At 37.9% G+C, this 24,973-nt stretch overlaps 2 long non-coding RNA genes across 2 annotated transcripts in view; both read left to right on the top strand.

Moving 5' to 3' along the window:
* Positions 1 to 24,973, top strand: part of LOC117079960 — a 76,288-nt gene that overhangs the window by 1,489 nt on the left and 49,826 nt on the right. The window lies entirely within an intron of this gene.
* Positions 1,602 to 14,723, top strand: LOC117079958. Its single transcript, XR_004435664.1, has 3 exons — positions 1,602 to 2,380; positions 2,660 to 3,452; positions 12,103 to 14,723. It is a non-coding gene; the product is annotated as an uncharacterized LOC117079958 (long non-coding RNA).

The following is a 24,973-nucleotide window of genomic DNA, read 5'->3' as shown; positions in this document are numbered from 1 at the left end:
GTGAATACAGGCAAGGGCAAATTGGCTTATTATGTGAAAATCATGCTGAACTATTGTTGCAAATATAGAGAGGTTTAAAAGAGTCTCGGGGAATCGCGTCCTCTATTTACCTTTCCCTTTGAAAATGGGTCCAATGACATGATTCCCATAATCTGGTCTTCATATAGAAGTACTCTAAGACAATTGATGATTCTGGTTAGGAATGATTCATTTTGGTGTACAGGGAGGCACCCAGTGAGTCAAAGATTTTTTTTTTTTAACAGCTCCACCCTTCATGATTATTCTAGCGTGTTTCTTTTTTCTCCATCAGTCTAGTGAAAACACCCTGTTAGCCAAATCTGAAAAAGATTCTAACCTAGTCACCAACTCCTGGCAACCACCTCTTTCTCCTTCCCAATAATGACAAAAAGAAAAAAAAGTATTAAAAAAATCCAACACTTTCTTTTTGCCTTTAACTGTTATGCGCTCCTCGGCTTTCCTCTCTACTTCTCTCCTCTCCCTTCTTCCTCTCTCTGTATCTTCTTATTTGTGCATTTTCTTCTCCTTTTCCTTGGCATCTAGACATGCTTCTGCAGGTCTCACAGTCAGAGACAAAGCACAATTATGTCTGAGTTGAGCACAAAGAAACTATCTTTTAAAAACATTGACTTAGAGGAAACCTGCATCCTCAGATACCTTTCTCCCTTTCCTTGCTATTTACAGAATCTGACATTATATTTAACACCACACTGCCTGTTGTCTGCATGATTCTAGCCAGAAAAATTGGGTTAGAATGGCAACATACCCACTGTGTATATAGATAGGTAGAGACCCTAATTTTCGGCAGACCCATGCTTTAAAGGATCAATGCATAGCAGAGCTTTAAAAATGAGTGCCAACAGAAATGATAGGAGATGCTCCCCCAATCAACTTAGGATGTCTTCCTTTTTTCTTGTGCCTCTTTTTTTTGTCATCTGAAATATTACTTGTCATTTTTGGGGGACTTGAGGCTGATCGGTGAAGTGTATATGTGTCTGTCGGACATGTGAAGAGGAAAAACATGCTTCAGGAATAAGGAAAATGTCTGCAGTGAAAGCAAAGGGTTAGGATGAGCTTCAGTGACTGACGAGTTCATTTCAAAATCCAAGGGCACATAGATGGTAAATTAGTACGTATTGCAAATACAGTCAACGAGCAAACCCCAGCCACTGGAAGGAAAGGGAATTTTAGCACCGTAGTCATCACATGCCTGAACAGAGTGTCTACGTATCTTAAATGTAGATCTGAATCATTGCTCTTTTATCCCGCTAAATGCTGATTGCAAAGAAATGTTTGGGCATTGTTGACATTCTGTCCATAAAGAAAAGTCACGAAGATTCACAGAATCCATCACCTGCACTCATACATGCATGTGTGCTTTAAATTCCCCTAGGATGTGAAACAATTAGGCAGAGAAACTGCACCGTGGTCTCCCTTCCTCACTTCTTTCCCTCCCTGTTTTGCCTTTCCGAAAATGTGATACCTGATCTCTAGGTCTAGCAGGCTGAGAAATTTTTTGTATTTGTATAATACAGTGTCTGGCCTTCCCCCTGACCTGCTGATGTATTTTTGGCCTCATTAGTAGTCAGGGAGATGCCTTAGTGCATCCAGCACTGCAAGTCAGGGATGAAACACACTACAACAGAGAGAGGGAGCAAGCGCGAGAGGATATTAGAAGAGAGGCTTGTCTCCAAGATATGGAAGGAAGTGAGAAATGACAGGGCTGCAAGCTTTGTATGTAGGAGACCGGCAGGGCGGGGGAGCGGCGAGGAGAGCCAAGTGGATTCTCAGAAAAGGGGGGAAGCCATCGAAGAGCTAAAGGTGATTAGAGGGGGATATTGATTTCTTATTCTGCCAGAGATTTAAGCAGGCATGCGAGGAATCTGCACCATGGTTGGCAAAAGGAGACCCGTTGCCTCCTGTAACCAGACACTCGGGCTTTCCAGGAGCCCAGGGAGCAAGCCGAGAAGAAAGGGGGCAGTGTGGTCTAGGAAAATTCAACTTGTCGCTGATTTGTGCCTGATGCCTGCTGTCCGTCAGCAGCCTCCCTTACAATCTTTTTTTCTCTCTCTCCCTTTTTTTTCCCTTGCCTTCTCCTTCTTCACTGAAGCCTAGGGGAGCCAGTAAAGATTAAATGTGCTTCTCAAAGGCAGCCACTTCATGCTGCTATGTCGAAAGGGCCATTATTATTATTATATTTTAATAGTAAAAGAGAAAGGGAGAGAGGTTGAGCGAGCGAGAGAGAAGCTAGGTGTGATGATGACAGACTAGCTTTTCTGAGAGGAAAAGGAAAAGGGAAGGGAAAAGAAAAGGAGAGCCCCTGAGCTCAACGGAGGATTGTGCCTGAGAAGAACCTACAGAGGTGAGAAAAAAGTTGTCTTGAAGGTGGGGGTAGGGGGGGGTGCTAAACAGACACTGTACAGAGGGAAAAGAGACATAATTTAGCTGTCTTGCTAGCATGATTCTATTTTTAAAGGAGGGGAGGGGGAGAGTCTGGAGCTCTAACTGTTTTTAGTTGCATATGGAAATATCTAAAAAATATTTAGCATTTTTACTAAGTGCGTTGAGGCCTCTCCAGTGTCTTCCTGGCTGTGGCTGCTTTGTCATTCTCTTTGACTAGCCAGCCATCTACCTTGCTCAGGCCTGGAATAAAAGAAGAGCAAGAAGAAGAAAGAAATGAAATGAAAAACAGAAAGAAAAAGGAGAAGAAATATTTGAAAAAGGGTCATCTTCCCATCTGCCTCCTCTCCTTTTCCTTTCATTTTTGGAGGCGGCACAGGAAAGCTACACTTCCAGTCTGATGAGGAAAGCGACAATCTATCAGGTACAGAACCAGGGGCTGTCTGCGAAGATGGAGGGGAATTATGCTTCGGATTCCTCTGAAATATTGGCCAAAGGCTTCAAAGAATCCGCAGCGGGAGGTGCGGGGGGAATGTCTCTCCCCAGCCCGCACCCAGCCCTTCCCACTTCGCGTCTACCAAATGACAGCCTGGTGCTCGCTCTTGGTGATTTGGCCTTGACTTCAGCCAAGCAGCTGATGCAGACGAAGGCTCCGTTTGCAGGACTGGCAAAGTGCACGCTAAAGAAAGAAGGAAGAAATTTTTCAGAAAGCAGCTCTGGGGAGGTTTCATACTCTCTCTCTTTTTTTTTTTTTTTTAATTTTTAAGTGAATATTTTCCAAATTTGATCAGTTCCAGCCCCTCCCTCCACTCCCACCCAACTGCCCTTTTTTCTCTCGTCAAAGCATAAGCTACAGAGTTACAGTCTCGAGATTTGGTGTATCGCTTCCTGCCCCCGCCTCCCCTCCCCGCCCCCGTTCTCCGTCCTCTATTGAAACACCTCGCCCAGCCTAGCGCACTGAGAGCTCTCATTTCCCCCCCTTGCTCGGGATGGTGCCACAGGAGGCTGTGCGGGCCCCGCTCCGCTTCGAATGGGTGAGTTCAGAATGCTCTTCACATTTACACTTCTATAGCCTCTGAATCCTACTTCTTGGTCTTCTCCTTTGAAAACCCAATTTCTATGATTTTTGCATGCGGCATGCTTGCCCTGGGGGAAAGAGATGCCTCCTATTTTCTCTTCAGTCATCTGTGCTAGTCGTAAATTAAAGCTTTGAAGAGACACGAAACCCTTATTGTAGACTATGGTTTTAAAAAACGTGGGCATTTCTGAGTCTATTCATATTATTTTCCATTTTAGTCAACTATTTTGCCCAAATCTTGAAAGAGTTTTCTCGGATATACTCGTGATTGTATGTGTATGTGCGTAACTGTATATGCGCCCCCAGATACTGCGTATGTGTGTATGTATGTATTAGGCTTAAATGGAATCTCAATTTTGTGAAGGAAAGGAGCTTAGAGAAGAAATACCATACCACCTGTTTGTTGCATTTTAGTTATGAACCTCGAACAGAAATTGCCTGTCATTCTTGTTTTGCTTTGTTTTGTCTCAAGAAAGAAAACATTGTTGCGCTCCTCTCAGTCCCTGAGACCCTAACTTGTGATGTTTACCGTTTAAATCCACGGGTTAGGCTCTTGGGAGCTGCGAGTCGTGCTTTTGCATCCTGGAAATTTGGTGGAACTTTATTCTTTAAAGCAAAAACAAAAGAAAAGAAAGTTTGTCTGAAGTGATTGAGTATACCTCTGAGGTTTTCATTGTTAGATGGGATCAGGTGACCAGAGAGTAGCAGCTCCTGAATTTCTGTTAAAGTAGGTATATATTCTGCTTTAATAGCGTGTTGGCTGCTATGTACATGTATGTATGTTATTGATGCCTGAGGCTTGTGGAACTCATCTGCCTGGTCTGTTCCTTGAGAGCAACACGCAGTAGTATACGAGCGTAACAAGAACAGCTCAGTACCTGGTGCTTGACCTCAGAACATCTCAGCTGAAGTCCCAGCATGCCCCATGCCTCCAACTTTCAAACTCCACAGTTAATCTTAAAATTGTGCCCAATTAAAATGGGCATGTGAATATATTATATATTCAGTGCCCACACATGTGTATCATGGATGGCTAGACAGTGAACATACAGACGCAGATAAAGGCAAACTAATAGTTTGGACTAAAATATTAGTAGGTTAAAATTCTGTACTTCCAATTCCACACAAAGGATAGAATTTATAGTATTAATAAAAATTAAGTTTGTATGAATTTGCAAGATTTTTTAAAAATAAAAGAAGGGATACCACCTCCTTGCTGGGTATCTTTTACAAAATGTTATACTTTATGGATATAAAGGTGATAAAGATTGGAAATAAATCTTCTAAATATGTAAAATGAAAGCAACAACAACAGCAAACAGAATTATCATATTCTTTCAGAGTAACAAATACTGTTTTTCATTTTAAAACTAAGAAAAATTTTATCAGTACTTAAATTCAGTCCAAAAATGTTTTATAACATCCAAACAGTACATTTAAAATTATCCTTTCTTAAGGTAATGGCTAGCATTACCTAGTTTGTAGTTTTCTTGAGCTGTAACTTTTTATAACCGAATAATTTCAGTGATTTAGGTCTGTCTTATAGTTGGGGAAGAGAAACAGTAACTTACCTTTCCTTTGTTGTGAAAAATTCTGGTATAAAATTTCATTTAAACAATTTTCGTATTATTGGGCCAACATTTCTCTTCTATGTTTGAAAAATACCTAAATCAGTCCAATCCAAATGCTTTCTTCATCTTAAGATTTTATATAGGTTGTAGCCTTGTTTTATATGTGCAGTTGAAGGTTAGGGAAACTGTTCTTTGCCTGTTTTTTTTTTTTTAAGTGTTTATTGCAATTTTAGTCATTAATGCCAAATTGCAATCAAGAAACCATTTTGTATGAGAAAATTGAATTGAGAATATGAACTATGCAACAATTGCACCATGTCTTTTGTTGAAACATCTTGTGTAGTAATATTCGAATATTACTTTCCAGTCTTTGATAGTCTGAATGTGCCTCAAAAAAAAATAGTTATTTGATTGTTGAGTCATCGTTAGTTTATATTCGATGGTTTAATGACTTCCGCATCTTAGCTGATGTGTATGCATAGGTATTTGGAAATTACAGCGAGGCATCTATTTAACTTAGGGATCTGTATTACCACATTATTCATATCAAACATTTGTAAAACAGTTGGTGCTTTTTGAAGTTAAAATATATCTGCAGTTTACCCTATGAAAATGTATACATGGATCAATAAAAACATGCCAGATAAAATTCTTCTGTGATTTTCACTGATAACAGGGTAGTAATTTAATACAAGTGTTTTAGTTTGTATTTCAAGGCACTCTCAGGTTTTTACATGTTTTCAAGTGGATTGCTCATGTTCCGAGGTTGCTATCATACAATTGATCACCCAGGTATTTAAGAGTGCATAACGACACCCGATTTTATATTTCAGCAGGCAACTGCTTCAGTGCAAGGGCAGGTTTCTCAACACCCCTTCTTCCTCACCGAGCCCATCAGTGAAGTTCAGTGAAATGAATAACATAATTGGTGGTTGGTTCAATCACTACCAGTCTAGACTAGCCCAGACGCATCAATTAGAGGGGGCTGTCTTTTAAAGGGAGAGTGCAACCGAAACAAGCAGGGCATTATTGATACTGATCTTTAAAAGTGCAAATCCAGCTTGGCAGATAAAAAAAAAAAAAAAAAAATAAGGCGGGGAACTGGGGTGGGGGTGCGTTGCGGGAAGAAAAGAGAAAGAAGTGAACTGGAGATTTCGGACACAGAAGGACAGGAAGCTTGAGAGAAAAGGAGAGGATAATGAGTGAAATGCAATGCAGCACCTCCTTGGAACACACAGTTACAATTCAGTTCACAGGGCACACTGGCTCACCGTATTTTTAACTAGATTCTCTCCCCACCTCCTTTTTAAAAATTCCTTTTTTGCCTCTGTTTCCAAAGAAATGCCAGCTCAAAACCAAGGCAGTTGGAAATTTAACAGCTCTAGAAAGCTCTAGTGAGAATAAAGCCAAATAATATGAACCAGCCAAAACTCTTTTTGCAACATTTTTCCCCAAAAGAAAAATACAGAAGATATTTCTTTTCAAGTCTCTAATTCTACCTTTAAAAAAAGAATGTGTACTAATGAACAGTATTCATTTTAAATCTAGCACCTGGGAACTAATATTATAGGCAAGACACCTTTAGGTAAACAGCTCATAATTTTCCATTGAATACAGTAAAATTATAAAGAATGTAACAAAGGCTTTGGTAATTTGGTAGAGGGGCTTTTTGGTGAAAAAAAGACAGATGATTTAGAAAGCGAGGAACACCTCAAGCCTCAGGGAAAGAAAATTTTTGATTGGTATTAATTAAAACACTGCTAATATATTCTAATAAAATCAAATTTAACATTCTAAACTAATCCTCTTGGTATGTCAAAGGAAAAGAAAAGTATTATCTTATTTGCATCTCTGCAATCCAAATGCATTTGCTCATTCAGCAGAATTAATTTTTATCACCAGCCTGTTTAATCTCCTCACAGATTTAGTCAAACTTATTCTTTCAAACTAGAAAGGATCAGGGTGGGGAATCCATGGACGGTATCGGAAGACTAGTGACTGTATTTAGTACTGGCTTTATATTTTACGATGTTCTTTCTCTTCATTCGCTGTAATGGGGTGTGGAGGGAAACGGTGAGACCGCAGTGAGAATGATGAACGGCTCGTTTTTCTTCTTTCTCTCCTTCTACCTGCCAGATTATTTAAGAATTTCAACTGCCAAATTATACGAATGCCATTTATTTACATGACTGGTGTTGGTCTGTTGATTAATGTCTAATGTTTTCCTAATTTCAGCCTTTAATTGACTGAAAATTCCTAATGAAAAAGGCTCTTAAGCCAGAAACCAATTGCCTTTTATCGGTTATTCCCAACTGTAGATCTTCTAAGAGAAAGTGGGGAAGCGAATGTAAAATTTTATTCACGACCAACTGTGTTTTTGTTCCATTTTTAAGTCAAAATTTCTCCAGGAAAATTTCACATTTTTATGAAACAGCAAGTTTTATGTTCCTTATTGTTAAACTCTCACAACTGATAAAATCATCCCAAAATGACATCATAACCAAAATGCTTCTCCTCTCATTAGTCTACCATGACTGTGATATCTTATGTAAATATGTGACTAACAAAAAAAAAATGAATGGGCCATAAATACTGAGGACCATATTTATGTGTTTCCAAAGTGAGGGGTTCTGCGTCCTATCAAGGAGAGGTAAACTACTGACTACACTACTGATGATGCTGGCTTTTTGCTCCATTGCCTTTTCAAGTCTTCAACGTAAAAGAGCAATCGCAGTTCGGTTTCACATGCATTGTTCTATAATCCAGGCAATAAATGCTAATTAGTAATGCTCAAGGATCCGACCATTCAGAGTAATTATCATAATTTACTTCTTCCTTGTTAAAGGCATTCCTTGCTGATTAGGAAAAAAAAAAAATTAAATCGTCATTTTACCATTGCACTGCAGTGGAAATGCACTAGAGAGATGTTCAAGGTATAGTAACACGGTGGCGGTTGCATTCCAAGTCACCGACCTGTGCCTCTTAGCTTATTACAAATGGAATTGCCACTGAGTTTCTAAGAAGAAATTCATGTAAATGCATAAAGTTTGGCATGTAGACCAGGAATATATGATTTTATTTTGCAAACCCCAGGGCTCCACCTTCCCGGCCCACCCTCTTTCTAAAACCACTTACTGAGCAGAACAAAGGAAATTGCTAACTATAGAGGCATCATTAAGTGTGAACTGCAACAGCATGATAAAGTATGTGATATGACAACATATTTTATTGCATAAAAGTGCAGATAATTAAATAATTCAATAGTAACCCTGACTAATTAGCAGAAAGATCTTGAAGGAGGAATCAAGAAAATGGATCCAATCACCTTGAATAATATGCTTCGTTCTCCAAGATCACAAATTTATTTTGGTTATTTGATGATTGATTAACTCATATAGAAAGATGAGGACAAAAGCCTATTTCTCAAAGCAGAGCTTTGATCTGGTGTCCTCTTTAGGACAAATTAATCGTATGTTTTAGAAGTGCTGAATTTAATGTAGGGCTTTCTGTCTTCAGCCAAAGATATAATCTGCCATTCTGTTGAACATTTCTCTATTATCAATTGATCTAAGAAATTATCAACCCTTAGCTTCTTATATCGCTGCCTCAGAATATAAATGTAGCCTCATTCACATTTTCTAATGAGTCTCCCGTTGAAGTTTGTTTCTTATTGCTTGACGCAAATAAATATCATGGGCACAGAAGGAACAGAATAAATAACCGTGCTGAATATTATATATGGTGAAACCTTTCCCCCTTCCTTTATCAAGGTAATATTCCTAGTGTTCAAAAGCTAAGGAGAGAGCTTTAGCTTTTACTTGAGGGTTGTAAGCACATTAGAGGAATAATTCCCTTTGGATACTCTACAGAAGGAGCCACCTGCAAAATGTTGATGCTGTTATTGAAGTCTCAAGTGGAATCAGCTTTCAAAAAATTAGATATTAGATACATCCGATATAATTTGCAATGTGTAATTATACTAATGTGCATATAGTTGTCTGTTGGTTTACATGTTGACTACTTGAGTTTTTTTTTTTCTTTTCTTGTGCATTTCTCATCATTGAAATGGTTCCTTAGTAGAATCTTTTTAAAATAAGCTTATTTAAAAAAAATTCTTTAGTTAATATAGGAATATGAGGACTCTATAATCTGTGTTCTTATGCAAGAATAAATATGTGTGACCTAGAGGTTGGAAATTAATTATCTCTAAAAGGGTTATCATTGTGGACACTTGCTTAATTTGTAAAATATTTGCTACTCTTGATTGATTTAGTCTTTTTCCTGACTTTAGATAACTCGAAGTAATTGAGAATATTAGGATAATAATGTTATTCATTTGTTTTAAGAAGAAATTCATTTCCTTTGTTGAAATAACAAAATAGAATGCCAGGGAAATGACCTTAGGCAGAGATAATAATTTTAATTTAACCAAAGTAATCAAAACAGTAACAATAATCAGCAATTGTTTTTATTGTTTTTCACTGTTTTGCATGGCACATGTTGAATACTGAAACTCTGCCTTAGGTTATTTATGCACTAACATCAACTTCCCTTTTGACATCTTGACATGATGTCCAAGGTCTACTGACAGCCCCACTGGAGAGCCTCCTTCCAGGGAACTGAGCCCTGAAGAGCTACCTATTAAGGAGTAGCCCAGGCAGAGCAACAGCGAGTTGGCTGGTCAGCCTGGTAGTTGACTCAGTAGGTGAAGAGGCTCTTGTTGCAAATTTGGAGAATCATTACCATCAGGTCACAGAAGGACCCTGACTGAGCAAGGCAATACAAGGGTCTTGATTTATGCTTATAAGTTTGGGAGACAAAAAGGATTCTAAGAGAGGCTTATATCGAGATGATACGAGATATGACTCATTGCAATTGAGTAGGCATAGAGCCCAAAGAAAGCTGATTTGTAGAACAGTTGACTCATAGTAGACACCTAGAATATGGTCATTCACATATTTATACTATCCATTTCTCAAAATTTGTTTTAATAATGGAGTCCCTATTAGAAAAGAGACATTTTGCATGATGTGTAGCTCCTAATACCAAAGAAATACAAGGTTTAGTTTTCACTTGCTCATGTATTCAAGGATTTGCCATCATTAGATATCCAAATGAGCCACAAAAATTGTGTGAAATGTTATTCCTTAATATATAACATTTTAATTTATTAAAAAATGAGTTTTACAAATGTGTATCAAAAGCTTAGCACTCCATCATCCCTGTCAATGTTCACAAAATAATACATTGTAAAATCTTAAGATGTATATTTAATTACTCGTCCAAGATCAGTTATTGCATGCTTAATTAGAAAAATACCTATTAACATTTAACAATTAGTTATTTTGCAGATTGAAAAACATATTATACCTGCCATCTAGAGAGCCAACATCCTCAGTATATCCACAGTGGTTAGGGGTTAGGGCAAAAAGCAGTCATGTGTCATAGTGTACCCCTTTTGGTGTGCCTGACTTAATAGACGTCTTCGCTGAGTAAGCATTATGAAGAGGCTGATGAGAAGGTCTTCAGTTAAATTAACGTCTACCTGAAAAGTATATTTTATGCATATCAACTTTTATAAAATAAAAAAGAGAAACATTAATAACAACTCTTCTCAAATACCCTTATATTTAAAATGCATGGGTTGGATTAGTTGGGCTGTAAATTCTTTTACAGCTTTAAGAATTTTTGAAGTCATTCTAAAGTATGGAGGCATAGGAACAACTCCAGGACCAGTGAATTCAGAGCTCATTTGTTCCAACAGTTGTCCTTCAAAGTTATATTTGATTCCACCTCCACGTTCTGTATTTACTAACATATTTTGCATTGATGCTAAAACAGTAGGAACTGGAGTTCATTTTCAGGAAGGGGCAGTAACAGAAAAGAACAGCTGAAGAATGAAAAAAGCTACACAGTGGGAGAAGCAAATTCTTGATCTGAGTTCTAAGCCCATTTCTCTCAATTAACATTAACATAGAAGAAACCCCGACAAGCACCTGCCTTTCTATTTTAAGACTATATTCTTTAGGGCTGCCTTCATTTAATTTCTTGCAGTATGGTTTGTTTTTTTCCATTGGATTAACTCCTTTGAGTTTCACATTTTTCCTTCCACTTGATTCATTTGAATCATCTTAATATTCCTCTCGGAAGCCTACAATAGTTACATTAACACATCATACTTCCCAAATTAAATCTTAACGTGTTCAAAGCCACCTGGAAATTGCCCTACCCTATTTTCTAAAACCACTTAGAATGTGTAATCTCTTCTTGAATTAAGTGAGCCTGCTTTCTCTGGCTTCCAAGTCATTGAATATGCTCCAGGATATGCTTTTCCTTTCTGCATAATCTGTCCCCCAACCTCTTCCACACTTTGAAAACCTTCTTCTTATTTCCCTCCTTCCCTCCATCCTTCTCTTTTTTTGTTCTCCTTTTCCCCCTTCCTCTTTCTTTCTTCTTTCTTTCTCTTTCTTTTTTCTTTCTTTCTTTCATTCTTGTTTTTCCTTCTTCCCTCCCTCCCTCCTTCCCTCCCTCCCTCCCTTCCTTCCTTCCCTCTTTTTTTTTTTTTTAATTTTGTTTCTTTCCGTACCATGTTCTGTGCCAGGCACTGGGAATACAAATACAAATACAAGGAATTGACAACATCTAACAATTCTAGTGACTTCATTCAGCCCTACATTCCTAAGCAGTTATGTACTTACAGCTATCTTACTTTGTTTTCACTCCTTGGATTTATTTGAATGTGTCCTCAATGTCTTGTGTTCTTTTGTTCTTTCCCTATGTGTCCTATTTCAGCAAGTTCCCTGTTGGATAAACCTGAAGCTTTTCTTACACAGCATTTTCTCCCAGAGCCATTAGAGTGGTGTATCACACACACTCAGGCAATGCCATTGCTGACTGATTCTTTAGCAAGGGGAACAATGTAAAACAATGGCATTTTTCTAGTGAAAATGGTCCCCAAAGTATCCTTACATTTATTTATTATTATTAAAGAGTCAATGTGATAACTTTCTGTGACATGTTCTGTTATTTTTTTAGTTGTGTTGATGTTCCTTTCAGCTGGTCCTATAGTCCCCCTCCTCAGGAATGTCTCCCCAGTGCAAGGACAAAGACTGAAGAGACTGCTATATTGATGGACTCTCAAACCAACTATGAAGTTGAAACAAAGAAAGTGATCACCTGAAGACACCTCCTCTGCTAAGCAACACCCCCAAATTGTGCAGCTTCAGCCACTAGAACTCTCAGAACAAGAGACAATCTTTTCAAGAAACAGGAAAACTCAATAATGACATCTAGATTTTCATGAGACAAGAACTTTCCCTTCCTCGTGTGTATTCCTCTGTTTGTACTTAAATCCATGTGACATTCATTTTTTTCCTAGTATGAATATGCTTATTAATGCACTTGCTCCAAAATCCCGAATTGCACAAATGTGTTGATATTTTAAGAAACAAAATTAATCCTACAAGGAGAATGATTTTTAGCCACACACTGGGTTGGATCTTAAGAGTGACCTACAGAATAAAAAGTACTTTTAAAATAAAGTAGTCAGAGGCTATTCAAAAGATAAAATAATCATAGTACCACATTGGTCCACTTGACACTAACCAATCGATCATTATTTTTTTTAATTGAGAAAGCTAGATTCTGTCAGATAAAAAACACTGCTTCTAAAGAGTTTAAATCTAGTTAGAAAAGTTATAGAAACATTTGCAAAGATAAGTAACAGATAGGGTCAGTAGAGGGTAAGATCAAAAACAAAACCAAGCAAAAGATGAGTGCAGGGGAGTTTACCATCAAGTTGGCAAAACTGGATTATGTAGGGAAGAAAGTTCTAAAAGAGGAAAATATGAGATGAACCTTGAGTGATGTCAAAGATTTAGATAAATGGAAAGGAAGGAGGAAATGGAATTCTTTAGGTGGATGTCATTGGAGGAGGAAATTAATATATACATCTTGTTGACTTAAACCCAGACATTCAGCAGCTCTCTATACATATCTGGAAAAGACTTTGCACTGTCACCTCCTGTCTCTCACCCCAGGTATTCCTTAGAATTATTATCATATTTCCCTTCCATTAAAGTAAGTAAGGGAGATTGGTGTCAATATGGAGAACCATGATTTTTTCCATTAACCTAATGATAATTGGTATTTATTGAATTCTGTTAAGCATTTTACATATTAACTCACTTAAGCCTTACAGCAGCCTAGCAAAATAGGTATTACTATTCCCATTTTATAGGCAAGAAAACTTGCCAAAGTGCCATATACAGGGCTCACATTCAGGATTGCAGTCGCAAAGCTCATGATCTAAAGTGCTAAGTTGCAATATTGTAATCAATGTCACAATTATTACCCCTTTTTATATTCCTTGATATTTTTCCATGGCAAACAAATAGCTATTCCATTTAATAATCACCTAAAACTTTTCAATCTTCTGGTTAAAATTACACGAGAGTGATAGAATGTATTTTCATGATAGAAATTTGAAAAAAAATGGGGAATGAAGTTTATCGGCATTTCAGACTTTTTTTTTTTTTTTGCAAGACTTTGATGAGATTGTTCACTTTTGTCTCCATAAAATCCCAAATCCTTGAGAATAAAAAAGGGGGAGGTTTAAGTCACTTGTTGCAATACCCTTTTTAATAGAGGCAATAAATCTAAAGGCCATAAATTTAGAGTGACTTACAGAAGATCGAACTTTGGGGTGTGACAGAGTAAGGGATGGAAACCAGACCCTCCAGTTCACTATCAGTAGCTCTTGCACTAGTCTGCCCTTCCTAAATTAAGTATGCACTTCAATTTGATGAGTGGAAACAGTCTGTCTATAGGTAGTGACCAGGGAGCTTTGTTCCTAGTGGATTGCTTCTGTTCTGCACTGCTTTGGTTTCCCATCTCAATGTAAAATATAGCTAGCAATGAAGTCCAGAAGTTGTCAGTGGTTCATCCCCAAAAGAATGCATAAAGTCGAAAGTTTTATGTGTTTAATGTCTTCAATGGTGTTTTTAAGTTATTTCAAATTCTTAGTTCACCTTCATAAATCATATCTAATGAGCATCTTCTTAACCAACTTTATGCACAGTATATGTTTGTACGTGCTTCTGCACAAATGTTTATACATGACTGTTTCCATAGTACTTATGTTTTTAAAAATATTCAGTCATTTCCTATTATAATCCTCACGTATCCATGTAACTGACTCAAAAATACTTCAGCCATAAAAAGCTAAAATTGAGCAAATCTCATTCTTCTTATCCATCCCCTTTGCATGTGACTGGCATTTAGTAATGATTAGTAATGTGGTCAGCTGAGTAACAGAGGTTCAAGACACAATTCTGTCCCAAAGGAGTCAGCTAAGCTGGGTCTACTTATGGACAAACATCTAAATGTGTGGAAGTATCTGATATTTGACTATGGTAAATTTCTACTTAGCTTGCTAGCATTGTCAGACATAGATCTTCTCATGGCTCTGGCCGTCCTGTTTTCAGCATGATAATTGCTGGCTACATCTCTTACAGTTCTTATTAAATGAATTCATAAATAAACAGGGATTTTTTGTAAAGAGCACCCAAGCATAAAGTGTGACTTTGTTGACATTTTACGTGACTTTGTCATATGTTCCTAACCCCCAATAAAAGCAATGTTGCATCAACTGTGAATTTGTGTTGATTTCTTGAAAAAGTATGCTCTTATAATTTATTTGTTTTCACTAGTATATATCAAAGGTAGTTTCAGGATCCACAAGGAACAAGTCAGCTAATGTGATAGGAAAATTTAAATGTAGAGACAACTTCTAAAGGATCCCATGTTACCTTTAAATAAAAGGTACTGTCATCTACGAAGTCAAAAATCAAGGTCTGGTCCTTTGTCTCTCCCATTTCCACCAGCCATGGTCAATCACTCAGGTAATCTTTTGATTTTTTTCTCTTTCTGTTATTCAAATATGTCTAATTCTCTCCATCTGTGCTACTGCATTAAAGTACAACTCTCATTTCTCAGCTGGACTACGTACCATGCCTCCAGTTTTCCTCTTCACACTGCCAAGGGGCAGCCAGGGAAATCTCTCTAAACCACAAATATGATTGTATTATTCCATGGCTTCAAACTCTTCACAGGCTTCCCATTGCCCTTGAGATATCGTGACACCTAAAACCCTTCATTCCCGGATCCTGGCTCCAATAGTCCTCTCTGGACTCATCAGCTCTTCAGCCCCTCTGTGATTCTAGGCTCATGCCATCCACCTGCCTTTTCTTAATGTTCCCTCTATCTTCTGCGCTTTCTCACATACTTCAGCTTCTACCTAGTACTTTCTCCACTACACCTTCCAAACTCCATCGCTCGTCCTTTACATCCTGTCCTAGAAGTCATTTTCTCTGGAAAGTTTTCACCCCAACCTCTACCACCGCTAAGACTAGCTTCCCCACCTAGGTGCTTTCATGTCATTCTGAGCTTACCTCTTATTAGCACTTATCATCCAGTGTCGTGCTCATATTTGAACATGAGATTCTAGAACTGCACCATTCAACAAGGTAGCCACTCACCATATGTGGCTATTTCAATTTAAATTAATTAATATTAAGTAAAATTAAAAATTTAGTTCCTCAGTTGCATTGTTCACATCTCAAGTTCTCAACAGCCACATGCAACCGGTGGCCACTCTGTTGAACAGCACAGATATAGAACATGTCTATCACTGAGAAAGTTCTATTGGACAGTGCCGCTCTAGAAGATAAATGCTACGTTTTGCTTGTTATTTTATCCTCTAGACTTGCAGCCCTTTCTTTTTTTTTTTTTTTTTTTTTTTTTTTTTTTTTTTTTTGAGGCGGAGTCTCGCTCTGTTGCCCAGGCTGGAGTGCAGTGGCCGGATCTCAGCTCACTGCAAGCTCCGCCTCCCGGGTTCCCGCCATTCTCCTGCCTCAGCCTCCCAAGTAGCTGGGACTACAGGCGCCCGCCACCTCGCCCGGCTAGTTTTTGTATTTTTAGTAGAGACGGGGTTTCACCGTGTTAGCCAGGATGGTCTCGATCTCCTGACCTCGTGATCCGCCCGTCTCGGCCTCCCAAAGTGCTGGGATTACAGGCTTGAGCCACCGCGCCCGGCCGCAGCCCTTTCTTAACTGGGGTTTGCTATGTGAACCACAGAGAACGAAGATATGATTTGAATGATATTTTCTCAATTCTCCCAAGAATGATATATTAAAAATACAATTTTATATGCAAAGGAAGGAAAATAATTCATTATATGTAAAGATGCTCAGAGCATTAGGGTTCAATTCTAGCATAAAACCCTGCTCAGGAAAGTCTACAATAGCCTACCACAATGCTTGGCATCAAAAGTACTTCATAAATGTCTGCTGAATGAATATCACATCTGGACACATAGAGACAGTTTTATTAATTTTCACCTAGATGTGTAGTCATGTAGGAGACATGTTTTTAGATTCCAAAGGGCCCCTTCTCTAGAGAATGTGATAGATAATTTTTTTTTCAATTTCGTCCTAAGGATAGGTGAATTGTATTGCAGCAAAAGATTACCTATTATTTCACTTTGTCTGATGTTTACACAGACCAAAAAAAGAGAAGAGAATTGGGCTCTTATTAAGTGAATGAGATGAACATAAAAATGATTAAAGGAGGTAGCTGATTTGATACATCCTATATCTTTTAGGAATTGGCCAAAGTTTACTAAAAATATTAAGTATTTACTGAGCACCAAGTATGTGCTGGGCACTTTGTTCAGTTTTGAGGATACAGGAAGGAACAAGATGGACACAATTCTCACACTCATAATAGATAACACTAATATGATTATTTCAGTTCCTTACTGCACTGTATCCAAAGCATGAGTTTTAAACCTTCGCTGTACATTGTAACCACTTGGGGAGTTTTGAGAATACTGATACCTAGGTCAGATTCTGATTTAATTGGTGTGAATGTGGCCTGGGAATTGGAATTTTCTGAAGCTCCCTTGGAGATCGGAATGTGCAGCCAAAGTTGAGAACTATTGACTTATGGGAACATAATCTTAGACTCAGCTCAGAAAATTGAGAGTTTTTGGTATTAATAGTTGATAGTATATTAGAACAAAAACCATTTGTTTAACACATTTTTGTTTATTCCTCAGAATATAAACTGATACTTAACAGTTAGTGAGTTGTCCAGGTCAAACAGCCAGGTCATGATTGAGGTAAGACCTGACCCCCAAGTTTCTGATTTTAACGCAACACTCTTCCTGCTACACTAAACTATCTCAGGGAAGTGGAAAATATAATTATCTTCAAGTCAAGACCAATATGCACTGTGGTCATAATTTTTAACAGCAAAATTGAATTTGGACCAATTTGAATCCCATATACTCAAATAATTCTGCTAATTTGCTAATCAAATGTGCAACTCCTTAAAAATATACATATATATATGTCCATAAAGAGGGTACAGGAGATGCTCATTTCCCCAGGAATCCTGAGCACATTTTTACAAATTCAAAAATCAATATACATATATTAAACTCCATTAGAAGGATATTTTGCCTTTAAACTTAAATTACTCAATAGCAGAAATGGTAGTGGGAAGACAAAATTAAAAATTGCATTATGCTCTCGTATTATCTGTCCCCACCCAACTTATTATATTACCTTCCATTCCATTTCATGTCTCGCAGTACAGGTAAAATTGACAGTCTGTCCTCATGAGAAAAGTTGACATTAAAAAATAACCACTATAAAAAATAGTTACTTCTCATAGTTACCACTGTGCACCACTTTTAGATTCTACTCATAGATCAAGAGAATCCCGGAACTCTGTCATCAAATCTGCTCTTCTTCATCCATATAAAACCACATAGTGAAAATATGCCGTTCCATATTTTAAAGGCATCGAAATAAAACTAACGTCCACATACTTCCTTCAAAATGCATTTCAGTATTTGAGATTCTACACAGTTGGGAAATTCTTATTTCTATTCCAAATCCCTCACGCTGTAGTTTAATCCCATTTTCTCTTGTTCCCTGTGGAGAGAAAGAACAGCCGGCCGCCATTCTTTTAAACTCAATCCCTTCATGTCCTTAAAGACAACTACCTCCCAGCCTTCTCTTCTCTGGAACAAATAAGAACAGTTCCCATCAGGAAAATGTCTCTCTTGGATTGTGCATATTCACTGCCATATTACAGATATTCATGCTCATCACATAATGCTCATAACGAAAACAAGCCAAGGCCAAGAGGAAAAACAAGCAAATGTATCATTGTTTTCATGAATGAAGTTACAGAACCAGTAATAGACACTGAATAAATAGTTGAAAGTGATGATCTTCCAATAATTGTGTGCCAAAATTATCATAATTTCTTTTACAAGTATTGGCAATGTGCTGCTTTTAGAGAGGTGAATTAAAAATTAAATGGTTAGGTTTCAATTTCCTTTATTCAAGTTCTCCCCATGCCCTGCAATGGAATATTCCATTCAGCATTCCACAGCAGGAACCACCATTGCTTTGACAAAAATAGATACAGTATTGGAACATTCAGTCAATGGAGTAATCCAATTGTCTGAACATTCTTTTCTGCTTTGTCATTTACATTTTAATAAATCCCAGAATATGTCAAGCTGTATCCAGTCTTACCAAGTGTAGCTAACCACATGCAGTTACCAGATGCAATGAGGGAATCATAACATGCAACTCCTATAATGAATCAACATTTGGTTTGTGTATATTTTTAGACTCCTACATTTTAAATAGGGATACTTTTAAAAATGAAAAATAGATATTTTGAAAAATCCGTTAGTATATTCAGCTTTTACAAAGGAAGCTGTGGGCAAAGGGTGCTCTATTTAATTGATCTAGGAATTCTGGCATCTGCTAACCTCAAGGACAACACTATATATAGATAACAACAATGTGGAATGTCAAGTTATTATCTTATGCCTATTTCTCTGCCAGTTTACTCTCTCTTTGTTTAGGAGAATCAGACAAAATATATATATACACACACACACATACATATACACACACATATATATCATATATATGACATATATATAAAACATATACATATATATGTATTATTATTATTATTTTTTAGACAGAGTCTCACTCTGTCACCCAGGCTGGAGTGCAGTGGCATGATCTCAGCTGACTGCAACCTCCACCTCCTAGGTTCAAGCGGTTCTTCTGCCTCAGTCTCCCAAGTAGCTGGGACTACAGGTGTGAGCCACTGCACCCGGCCTCAATTTTTGTGTTTTTAATAGAGACGGGTTTTCACCATATTGACGAGGCTGGTCTCAAACTCCTGACCTCATGATCCACCCGCCTCAGCCTTCCAAAGTGCCAGGATTACAGGCATGAGCCACCGTGCCCGGCCGATAATCATATTTTAAAGACATTTGACATTTGACATTCCATGATGTCAAGACTTCAGGCAAACCAGTCCTAAAAGATGTGTGTGTGTGTGTGTTTATTAACCTATATACATAACTTAGTCTATGCATATATCAGCCACCAAGTTTTTTCAACACTTTGAGAAGTTTGTTATCCTGGCTTAAAAGAGCCTAGTGAATTTTTACAATGGGGTTAAGAGCTGTAATGATGATGAAATGAGCCTCAGCATGTTGGGTTGGGGATCCCTAAGTGGCAGGTACATGCTTAGAAAGGAGGGTTGTCCAAAGATGAAATTATTAAGACTTGTCTCTCCTAGTAAAAATCACATGGGACACTACACTTGGCTCTGGTTATACCCTTTGTATGTAATTATCTAAGTCACCTAAGTTAGCCCATTAGATAAGTCCCATTTTAAGTTTTTCTTCTCAACCTTCTGATTATTACCCTTTAGGATAATGACTGCTGAAAGTCCCAGGTTATTTCCTGACATCAGGTAAATCTGATTAGAGTTAAATTGTGATATATTCAAGGACTAAAAGGAACCACAAAAAAATTTTTTGTTTCTTTTTTTGCTGGTGCTTAGAGCAGTTTAAATGCTTGCCACAGGGATTGTGAGCAGTGCACCATGATTATTACAGTACTCAGCATTAGGTATTGTGTTGAGGAGGGTATATCATAACTTACTAATAGTGGGAGGGAGAAAATCAAAAGTGCAGTAGCATTGTAATACACAAGTGACATTGGCAGAATTTCTTGATTCCTAGAGTTTTTTCTTACTCTGCTTATAGTGTGATAACTGGCAGATTTAGTGGAAAAGTAGGAATGAGCCAATAGTAGAATAATCACAATATCTAGAAAAGGACCTCTGCAACTTATCTTGAAGGCCTCTAGAAAAGGACCTCTGCAACTTCCCCATGCACTTAGAGTAACATCAACACTTGCTCTCATCAACTACTATCGTGATTGTAGACTCTGGCTTATTCAACGAACTTGAATTAATAAACTAAGCCATCAGCATTAGGGAGAATTTGGGGAGGAATGTTAGACAGTGAAGGTCAAGAGACACATGTTCAAAGTTTCATTTTCATGAATCAAAGGTGCTATGTTCTAGATCTAACTCTATTGATAATTATTTCCTTTACAATTTCTGTAGTAGAGTCAGCTCTTCAGTAGGAAGAGAAACAAGGTAGTTGACTTGTTCTTACTTTACAAAGATTTTGAATGTAAATATGGTATAGTGTTTTGAGAAGGTCTTTAGATTACACACAACTGGATTTTAAATACCCAGGTTAACAGAGAGGAGCAGGGTGCAGATGTTGTAAAAAATGAATATGGTCTTCAGAATGTGCCTTAGATGCTCACTTCAGTCAAATTCCCTTTTTGATTCTAGGTTCACAGACTTTCACTGATGAAGAAGCCACAAAGGCCATCTAGTCCAATTCTCATCTTTTGCTTGAATTTTCTGTTAGCTTATAATGGACCACATTCCTGATCAGCATTTCCTTCTTTGGACAACCCAGATCATTTGAATTCTTCCTTCCTTCCTTCCTTCCTTCCTTCCTTCCTTCCTCCTTCCTTCCTTTCCTTTCTTTTTTTTTTTTTTGACAGAGTCTCGTTTTGTCACCAGGCTGGAGTAGAGTGGCACGATCTTGGCTCACTGCAACCTCTGACTCTCTGGTTCAAGCGATTCTTTTGCTTCAGCCTCCTGAGTAGCTGGGATTACAGCCACATGCCACCATGCCCATGGTGGCATGCTAATTTTCTTTCTTTTTTTTTTTTTTTTTAGTAGAGACAGGGTTTCACCATGTTGGCCAGGCTGGTCTCAAACTCCTGACCTCAGATAATCCACCTGCCTCGGCCTCCCAGTGTGCTGGGATTACAGGCGTAAGCCACTGCGCCTGCCGAATACTTTTTCTTTATATTGAATCACAAAGGCATTGTCTTTCATTGTTTCTTATTTTACCCTTAGGAGATATAGTGTAAGTCTGTTAAGTCTAATCTCTCTTCTATTTGTCAGTCCTACAGATATGTAAAAGAAGAAATCATGTTCCGTCCAGAGTCATTTTTCTCTGGGCTGCACACCCTTAACACTTTCAGTCATTCCTCCCATGGCATTATTTCACATACCTTCATCATTCTTGTGTGTCTCCACACTCAGTTGGTTTGATTGCCTTGTTAAATGTGCTACTCTGAACTGAATGCTTTTTTCTAGATGTGGAGTGACAAATGGGAAGAAATGCGTGATGATCACCTTTAAAAATTTTTTCCTTAAATACTGGATTTCCGGGAATAAAACTCCTATTAATCTTTTTAGCAACCATCTATCAGTATTGATTCAACTTATCTTACTATCTGTTAAAGCACTTAAGTCTTTTCTATACATGCTGCTGTCAAACTCTATTTCCCTCATCCTAAAACTCAGCTCATCATTCCATCTCTGAATATTTTTTTATCCTAAGATATCTGCTAAATTAGATGTTTTTCTCAGAGTCATCTTATTCAAATGTTTGACTCAAACTTACCAAAAAGAGATCATAAGAAGCTTAGTCAAATCACATACTGAAGTTAGGATTCCAAATGTCATTCCCCAAAACTATTAGTCTAATAACTATAAAAGAAAGAAGTAAAGTTAGTCTAGAATGGTTAGTTTTGTTTGTTTGTTTTCATTGGCTTCATATTTACATGTTTTGTTTTGTTTTGTCTTAACAACTACTGATGCTAGGAAGCACCTATCTAGATAAATGATGCATAACCAGAGAAAGTTGATCTGGGATCAACATTTTGCTTCAGGTAATCAAAAAAGGCAACATTCTGTATGTGAATAATTGAGATTACTATAGTGCATACATTGATGTCTTAAATAACTGGATTTTTTCTTTCTTGCTGTCTTTTTTTTTTTTTTTTTTTTTTTGAGACGGAGTCTTGCTCTGTCTCCCGGGCTGGAGTGCAGTGGCCGGATCTCAGCTCACTGCAAGCTCCGCCTCCGGGTTTACGCCATTCTCCTGCCTCAGCCTCCCGAGTAGCTGGGACTACAGGCGCCCGCCACCTCGCCCGGCTAGTTTTTTGTATTTTTTAGTAGAGACGGGGTTTCACCGTGTTAGCCAGGATGGTCTCGATCTCCTGACCTCGTGATCCGCCCGTCTCGGCCTCCCAAAGTGCTGGGATTACAGGCTTGAGCCACCGCGCCCGGCCTTTCTTGCTGTCTTATTGGGTTGATAATTATCCTTACTTGAAAGAGGAGATTTAGGGTAAGTAGAGTAGGAAATCTTTTGTCTGTACTATTTATGGATATTAACATGTCTACATATCCTTAAAACTTACCTACCCCACAAAATAAAGTACAAATAAATGTGATTCAAAAATACATGTTTTTGGCTTCTCACTGTAGTAACAATCCTCTATATAAGGTGAGTATGATCTGGCACCTATTCAAGGGGTTTATCTACCAAAGTGCCTAAAGAAATTAATAGCAAGGAATTTCGACTCCATTAGAAATCTTAAAATGAATTGAAATTCATGAAAAAGCAGTTTCACAATCTGGCTCCAGAAGACAGAATTCTTAGCAAGGCTCCAATGAACTATGCTGTTGCATGGTGATGTGTATTGGGTCATTGAAAGCACCCTTTTCATTCCTGCCCTCACTCCTGTGCTGAGAATTGGCAATTCTCTCTATTCCATTTGATTTTGCCCTTCCTTCTTTCCTTTTTCTCTATCTTTCCTTCTCTTATTGGTATTTCATCTTTCTTTTTTCACTAATTTTCTGAAAAGTCATGGTTCTTTTTTATGATTTTTTTATTTTTTATTTTTATTTTTAATTGAGATGGAGTCTCATCCTGTCGCCCAGGCTGGAGTGCAGTGGCGCAATCTTGGCTCAATGCAACCTCTGCCTCCCGGGTTCAAGCGATTCTCCTGCCTCAGCCTCCTGAGCAGCTGTGATTACAGGGATCTGCCACCATGACCAGCTAATTTTTTGTATCTTTAGTAGAGATGGGGTTTAACCATGTTACCTAGGCTGGTCTTGAACCCCTGACCTCATGATCTGCCCGTCTCAGCCTCCCAAAGTGCTGGGATTACAGTCGTAAGCCACAGCGCCCAGCCAATTATGGATTATTTAAGAGCCATTACTGCTTGAATTTGGTGTACATACATATTAGCTTTACTTCTGATGCTACTATTGTTCCCTTAAAACTTCATTTGAGTAAACCAATGTTAAAATTACATCTAAAGCTTCATGTAGGAAGTCATATGGATTCTGTACCCTCCTTAAAGAAAAGGAAGAAAGAAAGAAAAGATGAAAGAAAGAAAGAAAAGAGGGAAGGAAGGAAGGAAGGAAGGAAGGAGCCTTTTCTAGATGGTGTCTATGCTTTTTCCTTGAGTTACTTGCATACTTTCCTCTTTTGCTGTCTGGTTTATTTGACAGGGGAAAAGATTAAATACTTAAAAGCCGTCCCAACCCTTCTTTTCTGTTTCAATGAGTATCACTATTCACTTTCACTATTGTCCACAAGACCACTACTCATATTCACCAAGTGGTTCTTCAACTAGACTGTGCATCAAAATCACCTTGGAGAGCTGGTAAACCACAGGTTGTCAGGTCTCCTCCAGAGTTACTGATTCAGCAGGTATGGGATAGAGGCCTGGGATTTACATTTTTTGTAAGTTTCTAGGGGTTGCTGCTGTTGTAGGTCCTGGGACCACACTTTGAGAAACATTGCTCTAATTCTAAACCATGATTTCATCCTTTCTCAACCATGTCTTCCATAGGATAAATAATCCCAGTTCTTTTTAACGTTTTTAAAAAATACCATCTATTTCTAGAACTCTTAACATCAGGGTAGCTTTTCTTTGAACTGTTTCTGAATCTATCCTTAGCTGGATGGCTAGAACTAGATACAGGGCTGTAGGTAATTCTGATGTAATAAAAATACAAACTCCTTATATTTTAGTGATTTCTCTCAAAGGGTTAGAGCAACATGTTTTTATCTATTATTTAGTTTGTCTGCCTAGTAGTCATATGATATTATCTCATTTTGGTAAAGGAAATATTTGGGGTAGGAATATTGAGCAGATGCCATGAAGACATGCAGGACAACACTTGAATCCAGTTTTCCTGACTCCTGGTTCACAAGTCTGTCTGAATTTTTGGAGGATTTTTGTAAATTTTAAAATCCAAAGTCCAGTTCAGTTCATTGAATCAAGGTGAACTGCCTCGGCCTACTAATACACTGTTTAAAAGGGAGAAATTTGCTTGATTTTGAGTCCAAATTGTTATTGGCTATGGCTGATTTAAATAATTCTCTTCAAACAATATGAAAAACTCGAAGTCTTTTACCTAGACTTTTATTTGTTTATTTTTATTTTATTTTATTTTATTTTTGAGGTGGAATCTCGTTCTGTCACCCAGGTTGGAATGCAATGGCGCAATTTCGGCTAACTGCAACCTCCGCCACCCAGGTTCAAGTTGTTCTCCTGTCTCAGCCTCCCGAATAGCTGGGTTTACAGACAAGAGCCACCACACCTTGCTAATTTTTGTATTT

The sequence above is a fragment of the Trachypithecus francoisi genome, unplaced genomic scaffold, assembly GCF_009764315.1.
Source record: "Trachypithecus francoisi isolate TF-2019V2 unplaced genomic scaffold, Tfra_2.0 Lachesis_group8, whole genome shotgun sequence".
NCBI lineage: Eukaryota > Metazoa > Chordata > Mammalia > Primates > Cercopithecidae > Trachypithecus > Trachypithecus francoisi.
This window is presented reverse-complemented; position numbering and strand designations above follow the sequence as displayed.